Raw genomic sequence first — 24,319 nt, 5'->3', positions numbered from 1 at the left:
TGTGTGTGTGTGTGTGTGTGTGTGTGTGTGTGTGTGTGTGTGTGTGTGTGTGTTTTCTGTACTCTGGTCTTAATTGTGGAGGGAAAATGACTGTGATGTGGTAGATATTTTTCATGACTGTTTTAAGCTTTAACTGGTCCTGCTGTGTCCTTTACCTGTTCTTTTGCAGAACATTGATTTCATAAGTTTTCAGAATAGTAAGTAAATGTATGAAAACTTATAGCAACTAAAGCAGTGTTCCTGGGGAAATGGATGTTGTGTTTTGATTTGTATTAGTATTAGGAACCACTGCTTGAACTTCATGTGTCTGCTTCTTCACAGGTTTTCTTGTGTTTTCAAGATGCTTGAAAAACTGAGAGGAGATGAGGATCTGTCTCTGGAAAAAGAAAAACAAAACTGCAGGCATACTCAGCCAGAGATCTGAGTTCTGTGAGACTTGGTAACGCAGAGATGGACAATCACACGGGGAAAAACCCTGCTGAAGAGAGGGCAGTTGCCACAGAACTCAGTGTACCGAACATGCATATAGAGGACACACAGGGATTTTGAAAATGCTGCACCTCCCTTACTAGTCATCTACATAGGTAATACTGATAAACATTTTGTATTCAGACGCCAAAGTTAACTGATTTAAAAGTTGATTTTTTTAAGTTCTCTAGAGCTGCGCAACTAGTTGTGTTCGACTTGTTTTTTTCTTGTTTGGGGTCACTTTATTTTCCCCTACATGATGTTTCTGTATTCGTCTGTTCTTAAATTGAAGACCACATAATGTACTTCCTATAAATTAAAGTCTTAAATGTGAAACCAAGAAATGAAATCAAGCAGTAAAACATTTTCTGAATGTAGACCATGATCTCAAATTCTTCTATTTTTTCTCCTATGAGTAGAAAATAGACTTCTGCATAGGAGAGCTAAAATATGTTAGTATTTTAAATTCAAGGTTTAACATTATCAGAATGCAGTCCAAAGAGTAAATCAAGTTACATAATTACATTTTAATGAACTGAGGCTAAGATTGTCTATTGAATTGCAATTTATTACACGTGTTATTTCCTCTTAAGTAAAACTGCTCAGTAGTTAATCAGTAATGAATCATCTTGCAGCAGCTATGCAACTTTTTAAAAAATACAAATTACCAATTTTAAGTGCTGCCAGCTATAATAACTTTGTTTTAACGGGTATTTTTGTTTGTTCTTTTCATGTAATTATTTCATTGTGCTTTGCATCTCCAGACAGTTTTCCCACATTTGGGTAGAATGTTTAGCAGGTTGTAAACTTAGTAACTTATGAAAAGGGTAAAATTTTCTTGAGTGGAAACTTGGAATAACTTGAGGGACATTTTATATACTTTTAAAAATCAGAATTTAATTGGGATGCCGGATTTATAGCAATTTGCATCTTTAATTTTCCAGATAATCTGGAAGTTAGTGTTTGATAAATGATTTTTTAAAGCAAATATGAAGATTTTGTTAATTTATAATTTATTAATGTGTTATTACTGTAATTGAAAATGTTATAGATAATAGACTTTTAAATTCAGTCTTGTGTAGAAAGAAATGTATTAAGCAAAATTATGTGAATAAATATTCCCACAAAATACATCTGAATGGTTACAAAATACTGGAAGAGAGCTATCAGGCTACAATAGTGAATGTCTTTTTTTTTTTTTTTAATCTAAAAAGATACCAATAAGTAGATTTCATATTTTCAACATACAGGGAAAATGTTATCAGTGAACATTTAAGCAGTGCACTTTACTTGGTATAATTGAAAGTTGCACAAGTACTGTTTCCTTATTTTACGCTTTCTTTAACGTATTTAAGTATTTGCTTTTCTATTTAATGCTGCTACTCTTACTCTCAAAATTTTTCCCTATTCTGCTTCTGTTTCATATTTTTTGAAAGGGCACGTACAGGAGCAACTGCTGCTACCCAGAAAAATTGGTGTTTTAGAAACAATTGAAAGAGTTTTTCATTGCTTTCTGTGTGATTCCAGACCAGATAACATTTTCCCTAAAGTTATGCTGTGAAATGCCTTTTGTTATGCTGCAATTGACAAAAGCGTCCCAAACCTCCATTGTGACGGCTGACAGCACGGTTTCATAGGTGCTTTTTAAACCAGTTATGGGAAATACTCTTCCCTCACGGAAAATCTTTCCTTCAATTTTCTTCTGTTACCATGAAATCTTAGTATGAATCCATTTTGTTTCACATTTTTCATTTTGTAAGCTTCCACACATAACACATGTACCCGCTCACCCCAGGAAAGACCTCTTAGAGTATTTTGTGAATGATTCATTTTTTTCCTACTACTGGTATATTGTTATGGTAAGAATTGTTTTGTTGTCTTCCGTTCTTAAAGGCACAGCTTAACTCTAGCTGTGGTAGTGACGCATTAATATTCTTCTGGAAGTTGATTTTCTGATATGTGATTTACTCATTGACTTTTTAATTTTACAGACTTTAGTTCTTTTCCTTCTATGTCCTGTTCCATATCAGCCTCTCTCGCTCAGCCTCTGACCTACGGTTCTGTGCTGCAGCAGCTACAGCAGAAGAAAGTTCAGTGTTTGTTAGTTCAAGTGCTCCTTGATTATTATATTTGTCTAGAACAGTACTTACTTAAAATCTGTTTATAGCAGCCCTTTTGTGTTAAAATTGATAGAGGTTAGCATTTTTTACTTTAGGTTCAGTCTCCATCAATGACTCCCCAGAAAGAAGAATTTAGGAATTGAAAATGTTTTTATGCCCAGATGCTCTGGTTATTATTCAAAGTCAAAATTGCTACTCTGGAAAATATTATAATATTCTACATAATGTCACTTACAATATTTGTGTATCTGTATGTGGACACTGAATAGTGTAAGTAGGATACAAAAATCACATTAGATATTTAAATATGTTGCTTGAAACTACTGACAACTGAACATTATGGAGACAAAATAAAGATTGAAAACCTAGCTATCAAGTTGGTGATTGACAGCCTTCCAGAATCTTTGTAAATACACGTTTTAAAATGAGATCGCACTTGCGTAAATAGAAAGCAATATGTTCTGAAATTTCACTTTAGTGCCACTCTTCATAATGGGTTTATTGCCAATTTTGACTCGTTTTACTTTGATCTGGCTTTTTGAATTTTGTTATTGTTATTGCCGGAATGTATAAGAGATAGTAAAATTATCCTGTCTTTGGGCTTTTTGCCAGAGAAATTAGCTAAACCTAGTCTTAATCTATGTTTTTCAGATCTGGTTATAAATCTGATATAGATCGTGTTTTCAGAGCAGTGTTTGTGATTGAAATATAAGTAATGAATTCTATAACTGATTTTTTTGTGGTAGCTGAACGACATTTAAAAGGCCATATTGTTAACTCTTGCATGCTATATGGGTTTTGGTTTCTTTGTGCAAGTCTTCTGTTTCTTTTAAGTGATACACAGTTATTTCTGTTCTCACCACTAAATACTTTATTAGAATGTAGCCCAAACGAAATACCTGAGGATCACTGTCAGCATATTTTCAATATGTATTTTGAAAAGATTTCAGGTTAACAAATGTATTAGTGAAAATGGCAGATTCCTTTTCAAAGTTTATTTTACTTTCCCAATTTGGGTATAGTGAAGTTTAAGGGCAATTATTTAAATTAACATACTATAGCAAGACTAAGAGAAATGTCTTTAAATGAAAAGACAGTAAATTAAATGTAAATATTACCTGATCTTATTTACTAACTTGGAGAGCTGAAGAAGAGAAATTTCCTAAAAGTAAGCTACATTTGAGCAAAGCATGAAACTCTTTAAAAATTCAAGAATAATTGAATTTACCATCTGATTGACATCCCTTTTATGCATTGATAATAATATCCAAATCATCCTATTTTTTCACAGAGGGGTTTCCATATAAATCAGATGAACTCTGTAAGACGTCATAGAGGTAAATGTTGCGTATTAATTGTGAGTACAGTCTGTGAGCTGCCGGAAATCTTCTAGTTCATTTGGGCCATTTTCTTGCAGTTTGATTTATCCTGAGGTGAACTCAATGCATATTGACAGTGTGTTAAATGTGAAATGTCCCTTGTTCTTGTACAGGTATTTTCTAAGTTAAAAAAAAAAAAAAATTTAGCATGCTGATACTTTTATCTCTGACCCCATCACTCCCCCTTTTTTTGAAGTGCGTAACTTCTGATTTTTTTCTTTACTATATAGTGAATGACAATAGTTAAATTATGTTTTACTGTTCTATTCCTCTGTATCCAGACCTTTTCATTCTGATACTAAATTGCTACCTGTTTTGTTTTGTTTTGTTTTGTTTTAGAGGAAATTGCTACTTGGTATACTCCTAGTAGTGATTCTTATTCATGAACAGCTGAATAGGTAAAACTTTTGGTAATAATTTACTCAGGCAGTACTTTGAGTGCCATATTCTGGGAATGCTGTGTTGAAGCTGGGAAACTGAATGTTCTTTTTCCATCACAGAATTCCTGAATTGAATGGGAAATACCCAGCTGATTCTCTGGAAAGAACTAAAGGCATTGAAGAAAACCAGATATATATTCATATTAAGTTTTAGCTGAAAATGCAGTATGACTAAGGGGAGTTGGTGTATTTTCAGATGTGAAGCCATCATTAATTTTAGGCCAACGGCTAACAATAAGATAAATTGTTAGTTTATAGGGAAGCAAAGAGCAGTATGGCATAAACTCATATCTCAGAAATGAAAAATTTCAAAGTAAGATTGCAGTATTTGATTAACCAACATTGTGCTTCCTAGCTCTGCCCTGGACTGTGAGGCCGCTGTCAGGACTGCAAGTCTTAGAATCAGAAGTGACTGATTTCTCCTATTATTAAATTCTCATGCCTTCCCTTTTGATTTGATATGCTGAGATTGACTGATGGTTTATGTTTATAAACTTACAGTCCTGCCTGTATCCTGTTACCAGTGACCCTGGTGCTAGCATCTTGAAGAGGTTATGTTATTAGTCATTAGCATTTTGAGCACGTGTGTGCATAGAATACAGTTAACAGACCCTATAGGGAGATCAAGAGATATTTTGGAATTTGATGATGATATTGGTCTTTATTACAGAAGTCCATTTCATTTTATTTCTTTCCAATGATTATATGAGTGTCTTTTTTTTTTTTTTTTAAAGAACATCACAGTAATAGTATTTATTTCCATTGGTTTGTTCATGGTTTCAACAACTCTTCTGTAATACCTCTTAATTTCCTCTATTAGAAAGTATTTTCCTGTTAAATAAGGCATCAAAAGCATCCATCAGAAGAAATCTAGAAAATGTATTAGGAACAACTTGTATTAGTATGTTCTAAACTAAAATGGAACAATTCATGATTGATATTTTAATAAACAAAACTTCTGAATGATCTTGCCAAATTATCCTGTTATTTAGAAGTATAACATAAGAGAATGCTTTCAAGGAAATTTGTCATATCCACTGTAATGCCTAGAAGTTGACAGTACATTATAATAAAACTGAGAATTACCTGATTGCTGAAAGGTTACCATGAATTAACTGTTGTCACAGTTTCTTTATCTATTTTTGTATACCCGTTAAGTTAAAAATCTACAATAGCTTGAGAAATTACGTAATGGTAATGAACAAAGAAAGAGGTCTTCATTACCTTAACCAGGAGTAAAAATGTACTTTGAAATTTCTACTGTGAAACCTATTTGTAAGTTTTTTAATTGAAATATGATTGTAGTAGAGCCATTAAGTTTTGGGGTGGGGTGGTCTGTCAATGTGTAATCATAACTTTAAAAATTTAGACTGTATTTAGTAACATTCCATCATGTTTTTGAAAAGGGAGTAATTGATCTTTTGAAGTACAGGTTTCATGATGTGTAAGAGGTATTGAGCTTTGTAGCAGAGTGGTTAAGAACATGGGTTCTGGGGCCAGACTGCCCAGTTTTGCTATCTTTGTGACATTGGGCGAGATGCTTAACTCCTCTGTGCCTTGCCTTTGCCTATAAAAAGAGGTAAAAACAAACAAACAAACACAAACAAACAAAAAAAAACTACTGCCTACCTCCAGGTTGTTGTGAGGGTTAATTGGGAAGGTGCACGTATGCAACAGACACACGGCAAGCACTTCATGATGTTAGTGGTGGTTAAAGATGATAAAAATATTTGTGCTTATCTATAAATAAATAACTTGTCATTCTCTTCAGTCACAAGGTGTAGAAGTAATGTCTTAAGCCTTTAGCTGACGCATTTAAGAAACCTCTGTATATAATAGAGGGCATTGTAGATTCTGTTCTTGCTTACAGATTGACTCTTTCAGCAAGTATGCATTAAGCAGACTTGGTTTTATGGACTGTTATGGACCAAGAATACAGAAATCCAAGATAGCTAGCCTCTGAGACCTTAATTAAACTTCAGTGGGTGAAGCAAATAAGTGAGCAAACCTATAATAAGTTGTAATAATTGTTATAGACACATACACAAGATGCATATGGTCATTAGACCATAGGTCATGAGACTAGGCAAGAGAATGATTAAGTCTTTAAGAACAAATAGATCATACATAGCTCCAGGGGGTATGGATAAAAGGACTTGTGGAGTGGAAAGTGAGCCTAAGGCAGAAAGCATAGCACACACAAGCAGGACATTCTTGGAGAGTTGCTATGTCTAGAGAGGTAAGCAGGTGGCAAATCACAAAGGAATATACGTCCCAGACTACAATTCAAGGGTTTTAAACAGGAAAAAGAGCAATTTACCCATACAGAAGAATGAAACTACAGGCAGAGAGACTTTGTTGGAAAATTTATAGCAGTTCAAGCAAGATAATGAGGGACAAAACCAAAGGAGTGACAATAGGAAAAAGAAAGATGGAGGCACTTACAAGTTTTGAGAGCAAAATGAACTCCACTTTAATAGTCATTTAGATGTGAGGATGAAGGACAAGACCAGGACAACTCCCGTCTGTCCTTTTGCCACAGCTTGGAGGGTTGACTCTTAAGGACAGAATATTTCCACTTGGGGAAAGCTGATTATGCCAGAAATACTCCCTGGAGAACCAGAGAGAAAGATTATCAACTCTAACATAAATTAGATCTGAAATGGGAGGCAGAGCCTTGAGAGAGAAGCCAGACAGTTGGCAAGTTGTGAGAAAGCGAGAGAGAGAGAGAGAGAGAGAGAGAGAGAGAGAGAGAGAGAGAGAGAAGGTTTAGGAGTGCTCTAGACACCAATGTTGCCAACACTGTTAGGGCAGTAAGTGCATGCGGTAAGTAAGGTACACTTTTCTAGTGCAATGACTTCTAGGTCGGTTGAGTTGGGCCTTCTCCCAGCAACTCCCCCCACCCCCATATTCCCCCTTAACATCCAATACCTGTTGGAATAGGGCCATGCTTTCCCAGCTTTGTCTAGTGAAGTGCTGAAATGCATTCTGAAGCATTCATGAGGTTTTCTCTCTGGTTCATTTGTCCCAAACTCTTTTCATTATGCCAGTCTTCTCAGACATTCACAACAGAAGTAAGCTATTGTTGGAAGTAGAGTATTCCAGAAGAGGCTTATTGGTTCCTGGAAGGCTATGGGTTGCCCGTGGGTGCACTATGATTATCTTTGTTTAGCAGACAGAGAAAGATGACTGATAAGCTTATATTTAGTTCCTGGAGAAGCAGCAGAAACCTTGGGGCATGCTTGTATTATCTTAGGTCAAGGACTCCCCCACAGACTCCCTAATCTAATACAACATATCTGTAGGAACACCAGACTTTCACAGGTTTCTCCAAATTGGTTCAAAGATACGCCTGTAGATAACTTGGAACTTCCTAGACCAGGAATTCCTACAAAGCAAGATCTGTGAGAATAGTAGAAACTTAACACCTTAGAGGGAGTTGTCCTAAAATGTAAAAAAATAAAAAAAAATTAAAAACATAAGTATTACTGCATGATTTAAGATTTGATTTCTCACATAAAATGAAAATAATTTTTCTGCAATATCATACTGATGCTGTAATTATAAGACCATTCCGCCATATAGTGCCTTATTTGTCTGGTTCTTTTCCATGAATTCATGAATTCAATGTTCATTATTTTACCAGCATTAAAAAGTACTTGACCAAAAACTACAACAAAGTCAGTTTAAGACTTAAATCCTTCGGGTGCCTGGGTAGCTCAGTCGGTTAAGCCACCAACTTTAGCTTAGGTCATGATCTCACCGTTGATGAGATCAGGCTGTCTGCTGTCAGCACAGAGCCCACTTTGGATCCTTTGCTCCCTCCCTCTCTCTCTGCCCCTCCCCTGCTTGTGCGCTCTCTCTGTCTCAAAAATAAGTGAACATTTAAAATAAAAGACTTAAAGCCTTTCTGACTGGCTCGATAATTTAGTGTCTGGATAACTGAAAACTAAACTGTTTAGCGTTAACAATGTAAATTTGTATTTCAGAAAAATGTCAAATAACTGTCATAACGTTTCAAAGTAGCTCGTTTACGGGCACCTGGGTGGCTCAGTCAGTTGGGCGTCCAATTTCGGCTCAGGTCATGATCTCGCGGTCTATGAGTTCGAGCCCCGTGTCAGGCTCTGTGCTGACCGCTCAGAGCCTGGAGCCTGTTTCTTATTCTGTGTCTCCCTCGCTCTCTGACCTTCCCCCATTCATGCTCTGTCTCTCTCTGTCTCAAAAATGAATAAACGTTAAAAAAAATTTTTTTAAATAAAGTAGCTCGTTTATAACAAATGTTGAAATGTTATCAAGTCTGTAAATGTTAAGGATATTCATTATCCAAATATTCGGAGGATATCCATCAAGGAAGTCAAATAGTGTATAGTTCATCATTTTTGGAGCTCAAACACTGTGAAGGCTAAAGGCCTTAGGGTATTTAAATATCCAAACTATTGTCATTTTAGCATGTAATCAGTATAGAAATTATCAGTGAGATTTTAGATATTTTTCAGTCTTTGAAATCTGATGTATATTTTATACCATATCTGTACTCGGAAATAGCGGCATTTAAGTGCTCACCAGCCTTATGTGACCAATGGCTGATAGGTCTTACATGAGCCTGGGAGTTTGGTTTTCCATTCCAATCTATCCTCACCTAAATGTTTTCAAAGGTCTTATAAGTCCAACTTGGTAAAGACCTGGGTCTCAGAAAGTTAATTAAGGACTGCATGAGCAGAGCTGGTCCTATGTCATTACTAAATGGAGTCCGAGTTTCCTAATTTTTTCAGTGAAAGAGGCTGGAAATACCTTGAAAAGGTGGAAAGTCTGAGGAACCTCTGTTTGCTTTCCCAAATGCCACTAGCTTTTGTTATGACTACAGTGTTTGGGTAAGAACACACAAGCTCCGAATAACTGAGCTGGTGTGTTTGTGATGACCCACGGGAATTGTGAGCAGTGCTGATGAATAGCTCCAGTCCAACTTGTCCCCTGTGTTGAGCTCTACAGGGACAGTTGCGTGAGTTTCAGGCCTTCTAGCAGTAGTTAACTTTGTATCACATCCATGCTTAAACCACGAAACTTGTCCACCAGACACTCATTCACAGAACAGACTCTTCAAAATCTAGCTTTGAGAGTTACCAGTAGTGAAGTCTGAGCTATGTTCAGTAAGATGCTCCCTGGTTTGTGTGGGGAATTCTGTGCTCAAGCGCCCTGTGAAAAGGAGTCAGTGGTAGAACTGCCAGGGAGTTTACACACGAGGATGGGTATACCGTGGAAGACAGGTACTGCACTCTTCAGCTGTGGGATCCCCGTACGTCGGTAATCCTTAACACTTGGCTGAACATTAGATCAACTCAGGAGGTAGGAAGGGAGAACAGTTTTTTCAAAAAAATTATTAAGGCCTTGGGGTGCCTGGGTGGCTCTGTTGACTAAGTGTCTGACTCTTGATTTCAGCTCAGGTCATGATCTCGTGATTTGTGAGATTGAGCCCCACGTTGGACTTTATGTTGGTAGTGGGGAGCCTGCTTGGGATTCTCTCCTTCCTCCCTCTCAAAAATGAATAAAAATAATAAGGCCTGACCCCACGCCAGAGACGCTAAGTGAACAGTTGTGGTGTGATCCTGTTGCACAGCCAGGGTACAACTTTATCTAGGGTTTTCTCACACATTCCCCAGAGTGTCAGCCATTGGAGAGGAAAGTGCTAGGCCTGTCGTAGACCTCTACAGCCAAGATCTAGCTACATTACCTCCAGTTCTCTTAGGAAAGAGACTTGATCAAACTTTTGGCTCTTTTTGAGTGAGACAACTATCCTCTATCATTGCCCATTCTTCCCATCTCCCTGGTTCGTAGAATAAACTGCCTGATGGAGCCAGGCTGAGGTCCTCGATGATTTCTTTTATGTTGCGCACCCAAGTTGGCAAATTGCTAAAAGCCCTTTCTGCCTCCAGAATGTGGCTCTGACAAATCAAAAGTTACCTTTTAGGTTCCTCTTTCTTCTCTTGGCATTAAAAAACCTTGGACATCAAAACTGAGCCTTGATGTCTTTGTCTTACGCTTATCGTCTCTCCCTACTGAAGCAGCAGCTCCCAGTGATTCAGTAAGTTGCCATAAACAGCCAGAAATGCAAGGCATGAAAAATGTGGCAGTTAACAGTTCAGAAATCGCGTTCTGCTGCGCTGACATCGATCACTAGAGAGCGCCTGTAGGTCACTGCATGTGAGCATGTGAGTAGCTGTAGTCTGATTTTCGTTCTTAGAGTTCTGTTGATAATCCTGAAGTCATCTCGGCCTGAAGAATATGCGGCAGTTGCTTGAACTGGAATGCGGGGTGAGTGAAGCGTTGGTTCATTCATTTAGCCTTTGTTTTTTGAACACTTGATAGACGCAAGATACTGTGTGAGACACTGCATGTACATTGACGGGGAAAAGCGAGTTTCTGCCCTTAGGGAGCTTATGGTTCCGTAGTTTTAGCAAAAGCTGGTGATCAGGCGTGACATAGCAAGTATGTAAATAACAGCTGTGTGAAACCTCGTTCTTGAATAAGATTTGTTGTCCTATCTCTCAAGGAGTACGATTATTAAAGTCACTGGAAAATACTTGATCTGACTGTGCATCTGTTAACAGTTTTACGCTTGTGCCAGACCCTGGTCCGTGTCAGTGCTGCTAAAAGAGGTGAAAACAGATGAAAGTACGAAACACACTAGGATTGCAGTGGAGACAGCCAGACAGATGAGTTTGCGCATTTCTGTTTTTTTAGAGGCCTGTTTTCTCAATAAGAGTGGGATCTATTTATTCCTAATCAGATTTTTTTCTTCACGGCTTTTTAAAAGCAACTCCAGTAAGTGGTAGTTTACGTACAACAAAACACTCTTTGTAAGTGTCCGGTCTGATGGGCTTGGACACATACATATACCTGTGCTGTCACCATAGCCAGGATAGAGAACATTTCCATCACCCCTCAGAAGGTACCATAGGCCCCTTTATACCTTGTTCCCACCCATCCACCCTCAGCCCCTAGGCAGCCATTGATCCGCTGTGTCGCTGTAGAGTAGATGAAAACATTATTTGTGTAAGGCTTGCGTTGCTCAGCGCATCTGTGAAAGGCATCAGCGTTCCTGCTTGAGTCGGTTCTTTTTTATTGCTGAGTATTGTATGAATATACTACACTCACTCATACTACATTCATTGTATGAATATACTCCAGTTTGTCATCCACCAACCCATGGGTGGACACCTCGGCTATTTCTAGTTTGGGCTGTTATGAATGAAGGGACTGTGGACATTGATCTATAAATCTTGATGGGAACATGTGATTTCATCTATCTTCAATAAATAGGAATGGAATAACAGAGTCACAAGGTAAATATTTGTTTCCGTTTCTAAGATAACTGCCAAACAGTTTTCCAAAGTGGCTGTACCATTTTACATTCTCACGAGTACCGTATATGGTTTCCCCTACATTATTGCCAATATTTGATACTGTCAGTGTTTGGAATTTTGGCCACTCTAGTGGGTACATAGTGGTATCTCACGATTTAATTTGAATTTATGTAACCACTAATAATATTCCCAGCTTAACACCTGTTGCTCCTGTGTATTTTCTTTGGCGAAAGGTCTAATCAGATCTTTATCCCATTACTTTTAACAGTTTGGTTGAGGTATAATTTACATACCACAGAATCCAATCATTTAATGTGTTCTCAGGTTCGTCCGTGTCTAGCGTGTGTTAGTAATTTTAAGTTTTTATTTAAATTCTAGTTAGTTAACATACAGTGTAACATTAGTTTCAGGTGTCCAATGTAGTGGTTCAACACTTGCATATATCCCTGCTGCACATCACATCAGATGCTCTCCTTAATCCTCATCGCCTGTTTCACCCATCTGCCCACCTACCGCCCCTCTGGTAACCATTAGTTCTCAACAGTTAAGAGTCTGTTTCTTGGTTTGCCTCTCTCTTTCTATCCCCCCCCCCACCCCCCAGCGCTTTTCCCCTTTGCTCTTTGTGTTGTTTCTTGAATTCCACATATGAGTGAAATCCCATGGTATTTGTCTTTCTCTGACCAACTTATTTCACTTAGCATTATACCCTCTAGCTCTATCCATGTCGTTGCAAATGATATGTTAGTAATTCTTATTTTTGCTGAACAGTATTCTGTTGTATGGATATACCACTTTGGTTCATTCACCAGCTGATGGAAATTTGGATTGTTTCCACTTTTTTGGCTATTATGAATGATGCCACTATGAACATTCACCTTCAAGTCTTTGTGTGGACGTGTTTTTCATTTGTCTTGGGTAAGTACCTAGAAGGAGTATTGCTAGGTTATATGCATGCATCCGTACATACCTTCCCATCCTGGGATATGGTGGAGGCTTACTCACTCTTATCCCCAGATCACTGTGTTAAATTTCCACGGTTCTGCTTATCTGTTGCTTGCTGCCATCAGTATCTTAACCTCAGGCTAGCTACCATGTTGGCCTTCCCTGACTGCCACTAGCATTGATGTTTCCAGCAATACCTGTGACCGTGAGTTTTTCCCACATTTTGCTCCAAAAGCAGTTGAGCCCCCGCTCCAGCAAGGAGGCTGCCGGTTCTCACAGCCTGCCCCTCTCCGGTGGAACTATAACGCCCCAGAACTTGGGAGGCTGTGGGGGGATTATGTGTGGGGCAGAAGGGCGGGGAAACTGCTCTGGGCTAAAATGCCAGATTCACACTGTTTCTTACGAAGGATCGGTAGGTCTTCTGGAGTAAACGCTTCTGTTTGTTGCATGCCGTTGGTCATTTTCCAAAGTTCTAAAATCATTGTTTCAACAGTTTTCTCAATGTTTTTCACTACTTTCTGGGGAGAAAATGTGCCATGCTCGTTTCCCAGTTATTCCCAAGGTCCCATGGGGCTCCTTATTTTTAAATTGAGTTGTAAGAGTTCTTTATATGCCCTGCATGCAAATATTTTTATCGGACGTATGATTTGCAAATGTCTTCGGTCTATGGCTTGCCTTTTCAATTTCTTAACAGTGGTTTTGAAAGAGCAAAAGTTTTAAATTTTGCTGAAGTCTAGTTTATTAGTTTTTTGTTTTCCTGTTTATGCTTTTAGTCCTGTTTAAGAAATTTTTGCCAAATACAAAGTCACAGAGATTTTCTCTGTCGCTCTTACATTTGGATCTGTGGTACAACTCAAGTTTAACTTAATTTTTGTGTATATTGTGTGAAGGTATGTATTGATGTTCATGGTTATCCATATGACTCCAGTTTGTTCCAGATTGTTTGTTCTAATGACCATTGAATTAACTTGGTATCTTTGTTGAAAATCAAAAAGCTTTATATGTGTGGGTCCGTTTCTGGGCTCATTTTTGTTCCATCGACCTGTATATATTACATTATCTTGATTACTGTGTATTTATAAAAGTTTTGAAAGCATTGTTTTCAGTTTTGAAACAAACTTTTTCTGGGCCTAGAATTCTAGATCATCTTTTGTTTGTTTTTATTGTCTTTTAGTACTTTAAAGATACTCTCCCAATATCTTCTATCATACAGTAGCTTCAGGCAAGAAGTTTGCCATCATTCTTTGTAAAAAAAATTTTATGTTTTATGGGTTTGTTTTGTTTTCGGTTTTTTGGGTTTTTTTTTTGAGAGAGAGCATGAGCAGGGGAGGAGCAGAGGAAGAGGGAGAGCGAGAATCTTAAGCAGGCTTTTCACTGAGCATGGTGCTTCATGCGGGGCTCCATCTTACAACCCTGGGATCATGACCTGAGCCGAAATTAAGAGTTGGGCACTTAACCAACTGAGCCACCCAGGTGCCCTTATAAGATTTCTTTTCTTTTTTTTTTTTTTTTTTGAAAGTTTATTTTGAGAGAGTGGGGGAGGGGCAGGGTGAGAAAGAGAGAGAGAATCCCAAACAGGTTCCATGCTGTCAACATGGAGCCCATTGTGGGGCTCAGAACCACAAACCATGAGATCATGACCTGAGCTGAAATCAAGAGTCAGATGCTTAACCAACTGAGCCACCCAGGAGCCCTCCCCGCCCCATGTAAAAACTTTATAGTTGAGACTATTTACATACTATAAAATCCACCATTTTGAAAGGTACAATTCAGTGCTTTTAGAATATTCACAAGGTCACCACTGTTTAATTTAAGAACATATACAGCAGTCCAAAACGAAATCCCTGCCCATCAGTAGTCATGCTCCATTCTTCCCTCCCTCCCCATCGCCTTTCTCTTGGTAATCACTATTCTACTTGTCTCTCTTTAAATCTGCATATTCTGGACACTTCATTAAATGGAATCATACAATACGTGTCCTATTGTGTCTGGTTTCTTTCACTTAGTGCAATATTCTCAAGGTTTATCCATGCTGTAATAGGTATCACTGCTTAATTTTTTTAGATACCTAAATAGTATTGTATGGATGCATCACATTTTCTTGATGGATATTTGGGTGGTTTCCACTTTTTGGCTATCCTGAATACTGCTGCTGTGAGCCTTTATTTGAGCACACATCTTTTTGTGAACATGTCTTCAGTTACCGTGGGCATATACCCAATAGTAGAATTGTTGGGTCATATGTATGGCAGCTTTGTGTTTAACTTTGTGAAAACTGCCAAACTTTTTCCAAAGTGGTTTCGTCATTTTACATTCCCACCACAAATATGTAAAGGTTTAAATTTCTCCACATCCTCACTGACACTGGTATTTGCCCATCTTTTTTAACATAGCTAACCTAGTGGCTATGAAGTGATATCTCGTGGCTTTGATTTGCATTTCCATGACTAATTATGTTCGGTGTCTTTTCATTTGCTTATTGGCCATTTGTGGATCTTTGGAGAAACGCCTGTTCAGATTCTTTCCCTACTTTAAAATTATTTGTCTTTTTATTACTGCGTTGTTTTTTTTTTTTAACGTTTATTCATTTTTGAGACAGAGACAGAGCATGAATGGGGAGGGGCAGAGAGAGAGGGAGACACAGAATCTGAAACATGCTCCAGGCTCTGAGCTGTCAGCACAGGGCCCGACGCAGGGCTCGAACTCACGGACCGCGAGATCATGACCTGAGCCGAAGTCGGATGCCCAACCGACTGAGCCACCCAGGCGCCCCTATTACTGCGTTTTAAGACTTTTTTTTAATATGTTCTTGATTCTAGACTTTTGCCAGATATGATTTGCAAATATTTTCTCCCATTCTGTGCATTGTCTTTCACTTTTTTTTTGGTAGTGACCTTTGCAAGCACAAAAGTTTTTAATTTTGATGAAGTCCAGTTTATCTAAATTTTTGTCTTTGGCTGCTCGTGTTTTAGGTGGCATCTAAGAAACCATTGCCTAATCCAAAGTTACAAAGATTTACGCTGATATAAAAGTTTTTTTCTAAGAGTTTCATAATTTTAGCCCTTACATTAGGTCTTTGATCCATTTGGAATTAATTTTGTGTATAATATGAGGCGTAACAGTCCAACTTCATTCTTTTACATGTGGATGTCGTTGTTCCAACACCATTTGTTGAAAAGACCATTGTTATTCACCCCCATTGTCGAAATTCATTGCCTCCCTTGTCGAAATTCAATTGAAGATAAATGTATGGGTTTGTTTCACAACTCTTAATTTTATTCCATTGATCTATGTCTATCCTTATGCCAGTACCAAACTATAATCTTGATAACTGTATTTTTGTAATATGTTTTAGAACAGGGAAGTGTTTTTGGCTTGGAAGTGGAAGTTTTCCTTGTCACTTGAACTAAAGATTAGGTAATGCCAGTTTGTAAAATATTAGGCAGCTTTAACATTTTTGCATACAAGGAAATGATGCCATCATACAAATGATAGGAAAGCTCTCGACTGGGCATTTTTCCCTTATTAGAGTTGACCATAATCTGGGCTTGGGAGATCTTTACACTCACTGCCCTTTTCCTTGTGTGGCAGGGTGAAAACTCAAAAAGCATATTGATGATTGCTGGTAAATATGTGAATTGTTAGCTAACTGTCCAGTTAGTATAGCTTTCTAAAATTCCTTCTTTGGGACAGCTCCAAAAGTAAATATGTAAGTACTTACCCAAAGAAAAAGTAATATTACTTCAAATCCCATTGTGTATAGATAATCACCACTAGTCCTTGGTGACTATACCCCCACTTACCAATCTGTATAAACCTAATTTAACATATGTAATGTCACACCAAACATGCTCTCTTTTGGGCGTGTTCAACAGTATATCATAAATACTTTTGTCATTAAGTACAAATCTTCACAATATTGATGATATAGTACTATTAGGATATTTATGATTTCCTTTACACTTTTATTGTTAAAATTTTAAGCTGTTTCTGTGTTACACTCTTAACAGGACATGGGAGTTCAAGTTTCTCTGTACTTTGAGCAAAACTGAATTTTATTGCTGTGTTTCCACCTCTGCTATTCTGATAAGCACAAACTCAGTTTTCGTTGCATTTCTTTCATTATGGCTGTAGTTAAACATCTTTTCATTAGTGTACTGGCTATTTGTGTTTCCTTGCAAATTATTTGTTTATGACTATTGCTGGTTGTTTTGGGTTTTTTTTCCTTAGTGGTTTAAGATATTTTTAAGTGTTAAGACTATTAGTTTTTTAATATACATTACAAATGTGTTTATTAGCTTTTCATTTCACTTTGAATCTAATTTATGGTAGTATTTTTTCTTAGGGTTGTTTTGCTTTCCTTCTGTTCAACATTTTTAAAATAGTCACATTTATTAATTTTGGCCTTTGTTTATTTTGTTGTTGTTTGTTTACTTATTTTGAGAAAGAGAGTAGGGGAGGGGCGGGTGGGGGGGGGAGAGAGAGAGAGAGAGAGGAAAAATCCCAAGCAGGCTCCACACTGTTGGTGCAGAGCCCGATGTGGGACTTGAGCCCACAAACCATGAGATGGTGACCTGAGCCAAAGTCTGACATTTAACCAACAGAGCCACCCGGTGCCCCCTTGTATGTTTTTGACTTTCGTGGTCATGTTTAAAAGGATTTTACTCATCCACCCTCCCCAGCTCGTGCTCTGTCTCTCTCTCAAAAATAAACATTAAAATTTTTTTTTAAAAAAGGGGGCGCCTGGGTGTCTCAGTCGGTTAAGCATCCAACTTCGGCCTAGGTCGTGATCCTTGCGATTCATGAGTCGGAGCCCCAAATTGGGCTCTGTGCTGATAGCTCAGAGCCTGGAACCTGCTTCAGATTCTGTCTGTCCGTCTGTCTGTCTGTCTGTCTCTCTCTGCCCCTCCCCCACACATGCTGTGTGTCTCTCAAAAATAAACATTAAAATTTTGTTTTAAATAAAGGGATTTTACCCATCTTAAGTTTATATAAGTATTTGCTTGTATTTTCTCCTGGTGCTTTTATATATAATTTCCTTTCTAAATATATTTAAATATTTAATCCATCTATTAAAATGCAACTTTAAAAAATTATAGAGCTTTTTGTTTGGCACAATATGTTTGAGTAATAAGTGTCTTAGTAGGTGGATTTTTGCATTTTTTGCAGAAGCATCTACTTAAGCTTTTAAAGTCTCATTGTGCCAGTCGATGCTGGAATACAAAATAATGGTGAGATAACAGTTTTTTATATATACTATTTACGCTCTTCTCAATGTTCTGATCTTTGCATAAACGTCACTTCCTCAGATAGGCTGTCTCTGACTACCCTGTCTTCATAAAGTACGATCCCTGATCACTCCATCTCATGAAGAGCACACTCCTCTTCCGTAATTTTCTTCATAGCACTTAGTACTATCTGATCTCATCATGTTTGTTTGCTCATTGTGTCTCCCATTGGAATGCGGATTCCATAAAAGCAGGGATCTCTTCTGTTTTGTTCATTGCTTTATCCCCAGAACCTAGAGCTGATTCTGGTGCATAGTAGCCAGTCCATAAATATTTGACAGTGACCGTGATTTAAAGTATATCCTTGTGGTAATTTTTGGATGTGTCAACTTTTGTTGAAATATATGAAAGAGGGGTGCCTGGTTGGTTCAGTCGGTTAAGCGTCTGACTTCAGCTCAGGTCATGATCTCACAGTTTGTGGGTTCAAGCCATTGGGGCTCTGTGCTGACAGCTCAGAGCCTGGAGCCTGCTTCAGATTCTGTGTCTCCCTCTCTCTCTGCTCCTCCCCCTGCTTGTGCTCTGTCGCTCAAAAATAAATAAACGGGGTGCCTGGGTGGCTCAGTCAGTTAAGCGTCAGACTTTCTCAGGACATGATCTCATGGTTCCTGGGGTCGAGCCCCATGTCGGACTCTGTGCTGACAGTTCAGAGCCTGGAGCCTGCTTCGGATTGTGTGTCGTCTTCTCTCTCTGCCCCTCCCTCGCTCATGCTCTGTCTCAAAAGTAAACATTAAAAAAATAAAAATAAAAAACACTAAAAAACATGTGAAAGTTATCCACCAGTATCTCTGAAATTAGAAATCACAAGGCAATAGAGGAATAGAATTCAATATAAAATAAAACTGCAGTCATCTAATGCTGGGGCATAGTGACCACACCTAATAATGATAAAAATAAAACTAAGCTGTTCACATAGGCCTTTTGATTGTTCTTTTTTCAGGGTTTTGTGTTGTGTCATTGTGCTAATAAAAATGATAAGTCGTATTTTGGTGCATTCACTGAGTGCCAGCCATTGTGCTCAGCACAATTATCTCAATCCTTACAACAACCCTATCGGGAAGGTATTTTCATCCTCATTCATAGATGAGGAAACTTGAGGTTAAGTGATTTGCCCAAGAGCAAACCAGTGGTAGGTGACTGAACTTGAAATTGCAAATATGAATATCAGGATTCCTGGCTCCAGAAGTTTGTAGAGAAGTTAGAAAGGCCAAGCTCACTGATCTGCCCTTGCCCCCGTATTCCCTATTTTCCTTACCCTGCTTTTTATTCTTTTTCTAGAATACCTGTCCGACAGATTTTTGTTTGTTTATTGTCGCTCTTTGTCCTTCTAGAATCGAAGTGCTGTGAAGTTAGATTAGTCCATGAGTTTTGTTCACTATCGCATGTATGGGTCTACAACACCACCTGGCATGTAGTGGGCTCTCAGAAGGCTAAATAATAAGACTAACATACTGGAGGTGTGACAAGGAGGCAAATCTAGTGTAAGGGCTATTATCTTTTTACACCGGAGTTTAGGAACCAAGAAGCAGAGAGAGAAGGATCTTCATTGGAGAGCTGGAGGTTGTGACTATCAGAAGAACTAAAACCAGACTCAAACCCAGAGTATTAGGACTTCTAAGGAGCAGGTTTGGGTGGGACTAGCGTCAGGTGCGTGGGGCCAGTGGGGAGGCTTTTTTCTTGTACGCTTCTGTAAGATTTGAATTTTTACCATATACACCCGTTACTTAATAAAAACAGTTTTGGACTTCAGTTTCTGGTGATGACTGACTAAACATAGTAATAAAATGTTGGATTTAAGAAAGAAGGAAGAAAGGATAAAATAGGAACTGCCAGGTCAGTTTTTGGATGAAAGTCTGTAACAAAGGAGGAAAATGGAACATTAGAACAACGACAAAGCTACAGCCGTTGTGAGCTGTCAAGAGGACTGTCTTGCTGCTCTTGGAGCAGGTGAGGAAAAGAAATAGAAAAAGCAATTTCCCTGGGCGGTTTGGGCAGATGCGCTTTCCCGAAGTTCAGCTCTTCAAGTACGCATAGCTGGATGGACCAGGATTCTCCGAATCTGAACTTAACAGCAGCTCAAGATCTCTGGAAGAAGACTCATCCCAAGCCATTGCTTTTTCAAGGTTAATATCCAGCAAGCAATAAAGATTATTGCAAGCTATGCAAACAACCTGATGGTGAACGAGAATCAACTTTGGAAAACACAAGAGTGCATAGACCAGTTATTGTAATGGTCCTTTTTTTTTTAAGGTTAATGAGATAATTTACATAAAGTCAAGTTCACCCTTTTCAGTGTGCAGTTGTATGAATTGTGACAAATTGATGTTCTCACTTACCCATCCACACAAGGTATAAAACAGTTCCATTACCCCAAAAAGTTCCCTGTGCTCCCCAAGCCCCTGGCAACTGCTGGTCTGGTTTCTTCCCTAGGGATGTGTTTTAAACAATGGCCTATAACTGAAATCACCTATGATATGTAGGTTTTGAGCCCACTTCTTTCACTTAGCATAATCATTTGAGATTTCTCCATGTTGTATGTATTCGTAGTTTGATCCTTTTAATTGGTGAGTAGTAATCCATTGTATGAATGTATCACGTTTTGTTCATCCATTTACTAGGTGAAGGAGATTTGAGTTGTTTCCGATTTTTACTGATGACAAATAAAGCTGCTGTTAACGTTCACCAAAAGGTTTTTGTGTGTGAACAGATTTCATTTCTCTTGGGCGTATTTCTAGGAGTAGGATTGCTGGGTCGTATGATAATCATATGTTCACTTTATAAGAAACCGCCAAACAGTTTTTCAAAGTGGCAGTTTTCATCCCTACCGCAATGTACAGGCATTCCAGGTGGTTCACAGCCTCACCAGAACTCAGTGTTGTTAGGGGGGTTGATTGTTGATATGTTTTTGCTTTGCCTTTTTGTTTTGTTTTTGTTTTTGTTGTTACTGGTGTATGGTGTGTATCCTTGTTTTCTTTATTTCCATTTCCCTAATGATAAATGATGTTGAGCGTTTTCATATTCTTATTTGCTGTCTATATAGCATCTTCAAAAATGAAGTGGGAAACTCCTACATTTTTAAAAGACTGGTGTTTTTTTTTTTTTAATTAGTGAATCTTGAGAATTATTTTTTCAATATTTATTTTTGACACACACACACACACACACACACACACACACACACACAGGGAGCGGGGGAGGGGTAGAGAGAGAGGGAGACACAGAATCTGAAACAGGCTCCAGGCTCTGACCTGTCAACATAGAGCCCAACGCATGGCTCGAACCCATGAACCATGAGATCACGACCTGAGCCAAAGTCAGATGCTTACCCGACTGGGCCACCCAGGCATGAACCATGAGATCACGACCTGAGCCAAAGTCAGATGCTTAACCAACTGCCACTCAGGCACCCCTCTATAGAAATTTTAGAATCAGCCTGTCAGTTACTTACTGGGATTCCATTGAATCTATAAGTCAGTTGTTACAGTCTTAATAGTATTGACTCTTCTAGCGAATGAACACAGTATCTCCATTTAGTTTAGTTTTTTAAGATGTCTTCAGTAATTTATACTTTTCCACATATAAATCTTGCATATAATTTGATAGATTTATACCTATGTATTTCATGGTTCTTAGTGTTACTAAAAATGTTACTGTTCTCTGGTTTACTGCTATTATATAAAAATTAATTTTTGTGCATCGACTTTGTGTCCTGTGATCTTAAACTCACTGGTAGCTTTTTTGTAGATTCTTTATTGTTTTCTGTATACCCAATCATACTCCACAAATAGAAATTACTTCTTCCTTTCTAAACTGTGTTTTATTTACTTCCTGTTTTCTTTATTGTTTGCCCCTCCCTCCCTTCCTCCTCCCTTCTTTCCTTTTCTCTTATTACATTGCCCAGGGTCTCCAGTACGATTTGAACAGAAGCTCCAAAAGCTGAGAACCTTGCTTGTTCTTGAACTTAAAGGAAAAGCATTCAGCCTCTCACTATTAGGTTTGTTGTGGATGCCCTTTATAATATTGAGGAAGTTGCCTTCTGTTCCTCTTTCCCAAAAAGATGTATCACAAATGGATATTGAATTTTATCAACTGCTTTTTACCTACTGAAATGATCATGTAGGTTTTTTTAATCTACTGATACAATGAATCTCATGGATTTTTTAATGTTGGGCTACACTTTTATATCTGGGTTCAATTTGCTAATACTTCGTTAAGGGTTTGTTTGCATCCGTGTCCATGAGAGAGATTAGTCTGTAGTTTTCTTGCAGTATCTTTGGTTTTGGTACCAGAGTAATGGAGAGCTCATTAAAAGAGTTGGGAACTATTTCCTCCTCTTTTCTGAAAGGGTTTGTATAAAAGGCTATAAATATTCCTCTCTGCCCTGCTATAGCTGTATCCAACAAACTGATAACACTGGCTGAAAAGAATGGTGAAAATGAGATTGGCTTAAAACAAAGATGAGGATAGACTATACTGGGAGTGTAAATAACATTGACCGCATTACATAAATAAGATTTATCATGTTAGGGGCAACTGCGTGTCCCTTGAGGCAGGCAGATTCTTGCAAATCAAGCTGGAGAGTCTCTGAGGAGAACACACAGAGCATCGCCACAAGGATAGCCCCAGAATTCGTTCCCACTTCAAATGAGCTTATAAGGCCTGTACTATAATGAGTTCCGCAGAAGTATTCGGTTGAAGTCGTGTTGCCGTTTTTCAAGGACTGGAAGTTGGGGTTAATAAATACGAGGAAACTTCAAATAGCAGAAGGAACCTGAGGTATATAAAAAGTCAAGTGTTCAATTTTTTTGTCACTGAGTTCAGGTCAGGGATGAGAATAATCTGGAAGTCCGTTAGATTTAGAGCAGTAGCTATGGACAGAAGTACGCAAGAGCGTTGCCTTTTCTTAGGTCGCAAGGAAGATGGGGAGAATGAAAGTACAACAGTGAGAATGTATGAAAGCATTCTGTGAAACCATTAGGTGACTGCTAGAGGGCACCCAAGGACAGTAGTAAGTATGACTTGAAGGAAAGCAAAAACACAAAAGTTGAGCCATGAAAATCCATCTTGTTCTGCCATGCTGGGTGGAAGTTGCCTGCTTTGTGTCGTCATCTCTTGGATCGGAAGGTCTTGAGGTAGCAGACCTCATCTGAAGATCATCTGCTCCTAGCGAATTTTTAGCATTCAAGAGCTCAAGATCTCCTGGGAGGGCTTATTTCATCAAAATTTGAAGGTACTTTTTCTCTGATGTTACATCACTTGAAAAAATTTCTCTTAGGATTTTTCAGGTTTTGTTCTTCTAGCCTATGTCTGGAAAACTAAAAAGAGCTCTCCTAATAGTTCCAAATGAGTTAAAATCTGAAGCACCAAACAAATCCAGTTCATTCTAGTATTCTTCCTTCTAAAGATGAAGAAGCAAATCACTGGTTACCTTGTAGCAATCCCAGGATATCCAAAGAACATGTAGTTTTAAAAGACACATGGGCAGTTTTATCCTCAAATTGGGGAAGGCAAAAAGTTGACCAGGAGACAAAACATAAACCTAATTAAGAAGTATCTAAATGCAGGAATTTTTTTTTTCTTCCAAGTTTTTATTTAAATTCCAGCTAGTTAACATAGAGTGTAATGTTGGTTTCAGGTGTAGAATTCAGTGATTCACCACGTAGGTCCAACACCAGTGTTCATCATAAGTGCACTCCTTAGTCCCCGTCACCCATTTCACCCATCCGCCGGGCCCCCCGCCCCGCCGGGGGGGGGGAGGGGGTTGTCTGTAGTTAAAAGTCTGTTTCTTGGTTTGCATCTTTTCCCCCACTCTGTTCATTTGTTTCTTAAATTCCACATAGGAGTGAACTATGGCATTTTTCTCTCACTGACTTATTTTGCTTAGAATAACACTCTGTAGGTCCATCCACATCATTGCAAATGGGAAGATTTCATTCTTTTTGATGGCTGAGTAATATTCCATCACACACACACACACACACACACACACACACACACATCTTTATTCACTCGTCAGTTGATGGGCACTTGGTCTCTTTCCACAGTTTGGCTGTTGTTGATAATGTTGCTATGAACATTGGGGTGCATGTCTCCCATTGAATTGCCTTTTAGTATCTTTTGGGTACATACCTAAATAGTGCAATTGCTGGATTGTAAGGTAGTTCTATTTTTAACTTTTTGGGGAACCGCCATCCTGTTTTCCACCAGTGGCTGTATCAGTTTAAATGCAGGGCATTTTAATAAGTTGCTAATGTAAGAGCAGCAATAAGTGATGATAATTACAAGAAATTTCATCTTTTTCAAAAATAAGGTACTTTGTGTTAA

The 24,319-nt window shown here is 38.3% G+C and overlaps 2 long non-coding RNA genes across 2 annotated transcripts in view; one reads left to right on the top strand and one right to left on the bottom strand.

Moving 5' to 3' along the window:
* LOC121028532 (uncharacterized) overlaps positions 1-5,518 on the top strand; it is a 46,721-nt gene extending 41,203 nt beyond the window's left edge. Inside the window, exon 4 of the long non-coding RNA XR_005789282.1 lies at positions 322-5,518. This is a non-coding gene — a long non-coding RNA (uncharacterized LOC121028532). The remainder of the gene's footprint in view (positions 1-321) is intronic.
* The window catches only part of LOC121028533 (uncharacterized), a 14,083-nt gene extending 6,572 nt beyond the window's left edge, over positions 1-7,511 (bottom strand). Inside the window, exon 1 of the long non-coding RNA XR_005789283.1 lies at positions 7,339-7,511. This is a non-coding gene — a long non-coding RNA (uncharacterized LOC121028533). The remainder of the gene's footprint in view (positions 1-7,338) is intronic.
* Positions 7,512-24,319: the final 16,808 nt, after the last annotated feature.

The sequence above is a fragment of the Herpailurus yagouaroundi genome, unplaced genomic scaffold, assembly GCF_014898765.1.
Source record: "Herpailurus yagouaroundi ecotype Mexico unplaced genomic scaffold, PumYag 100, whole genome shotgun sequence".
NCBI classification, from domain to species: Eukaryota; Metazoa; Chordata; class Mammalia; order Carnivora; family Felidae; genus Herpailurus; species Herpailurus yagouaroundi.
The sequence above is the reverse complement of the archived record's forward strand: the minus strand, read 5'-3'. Positions and strand labels throughout refer to the sequence as shown.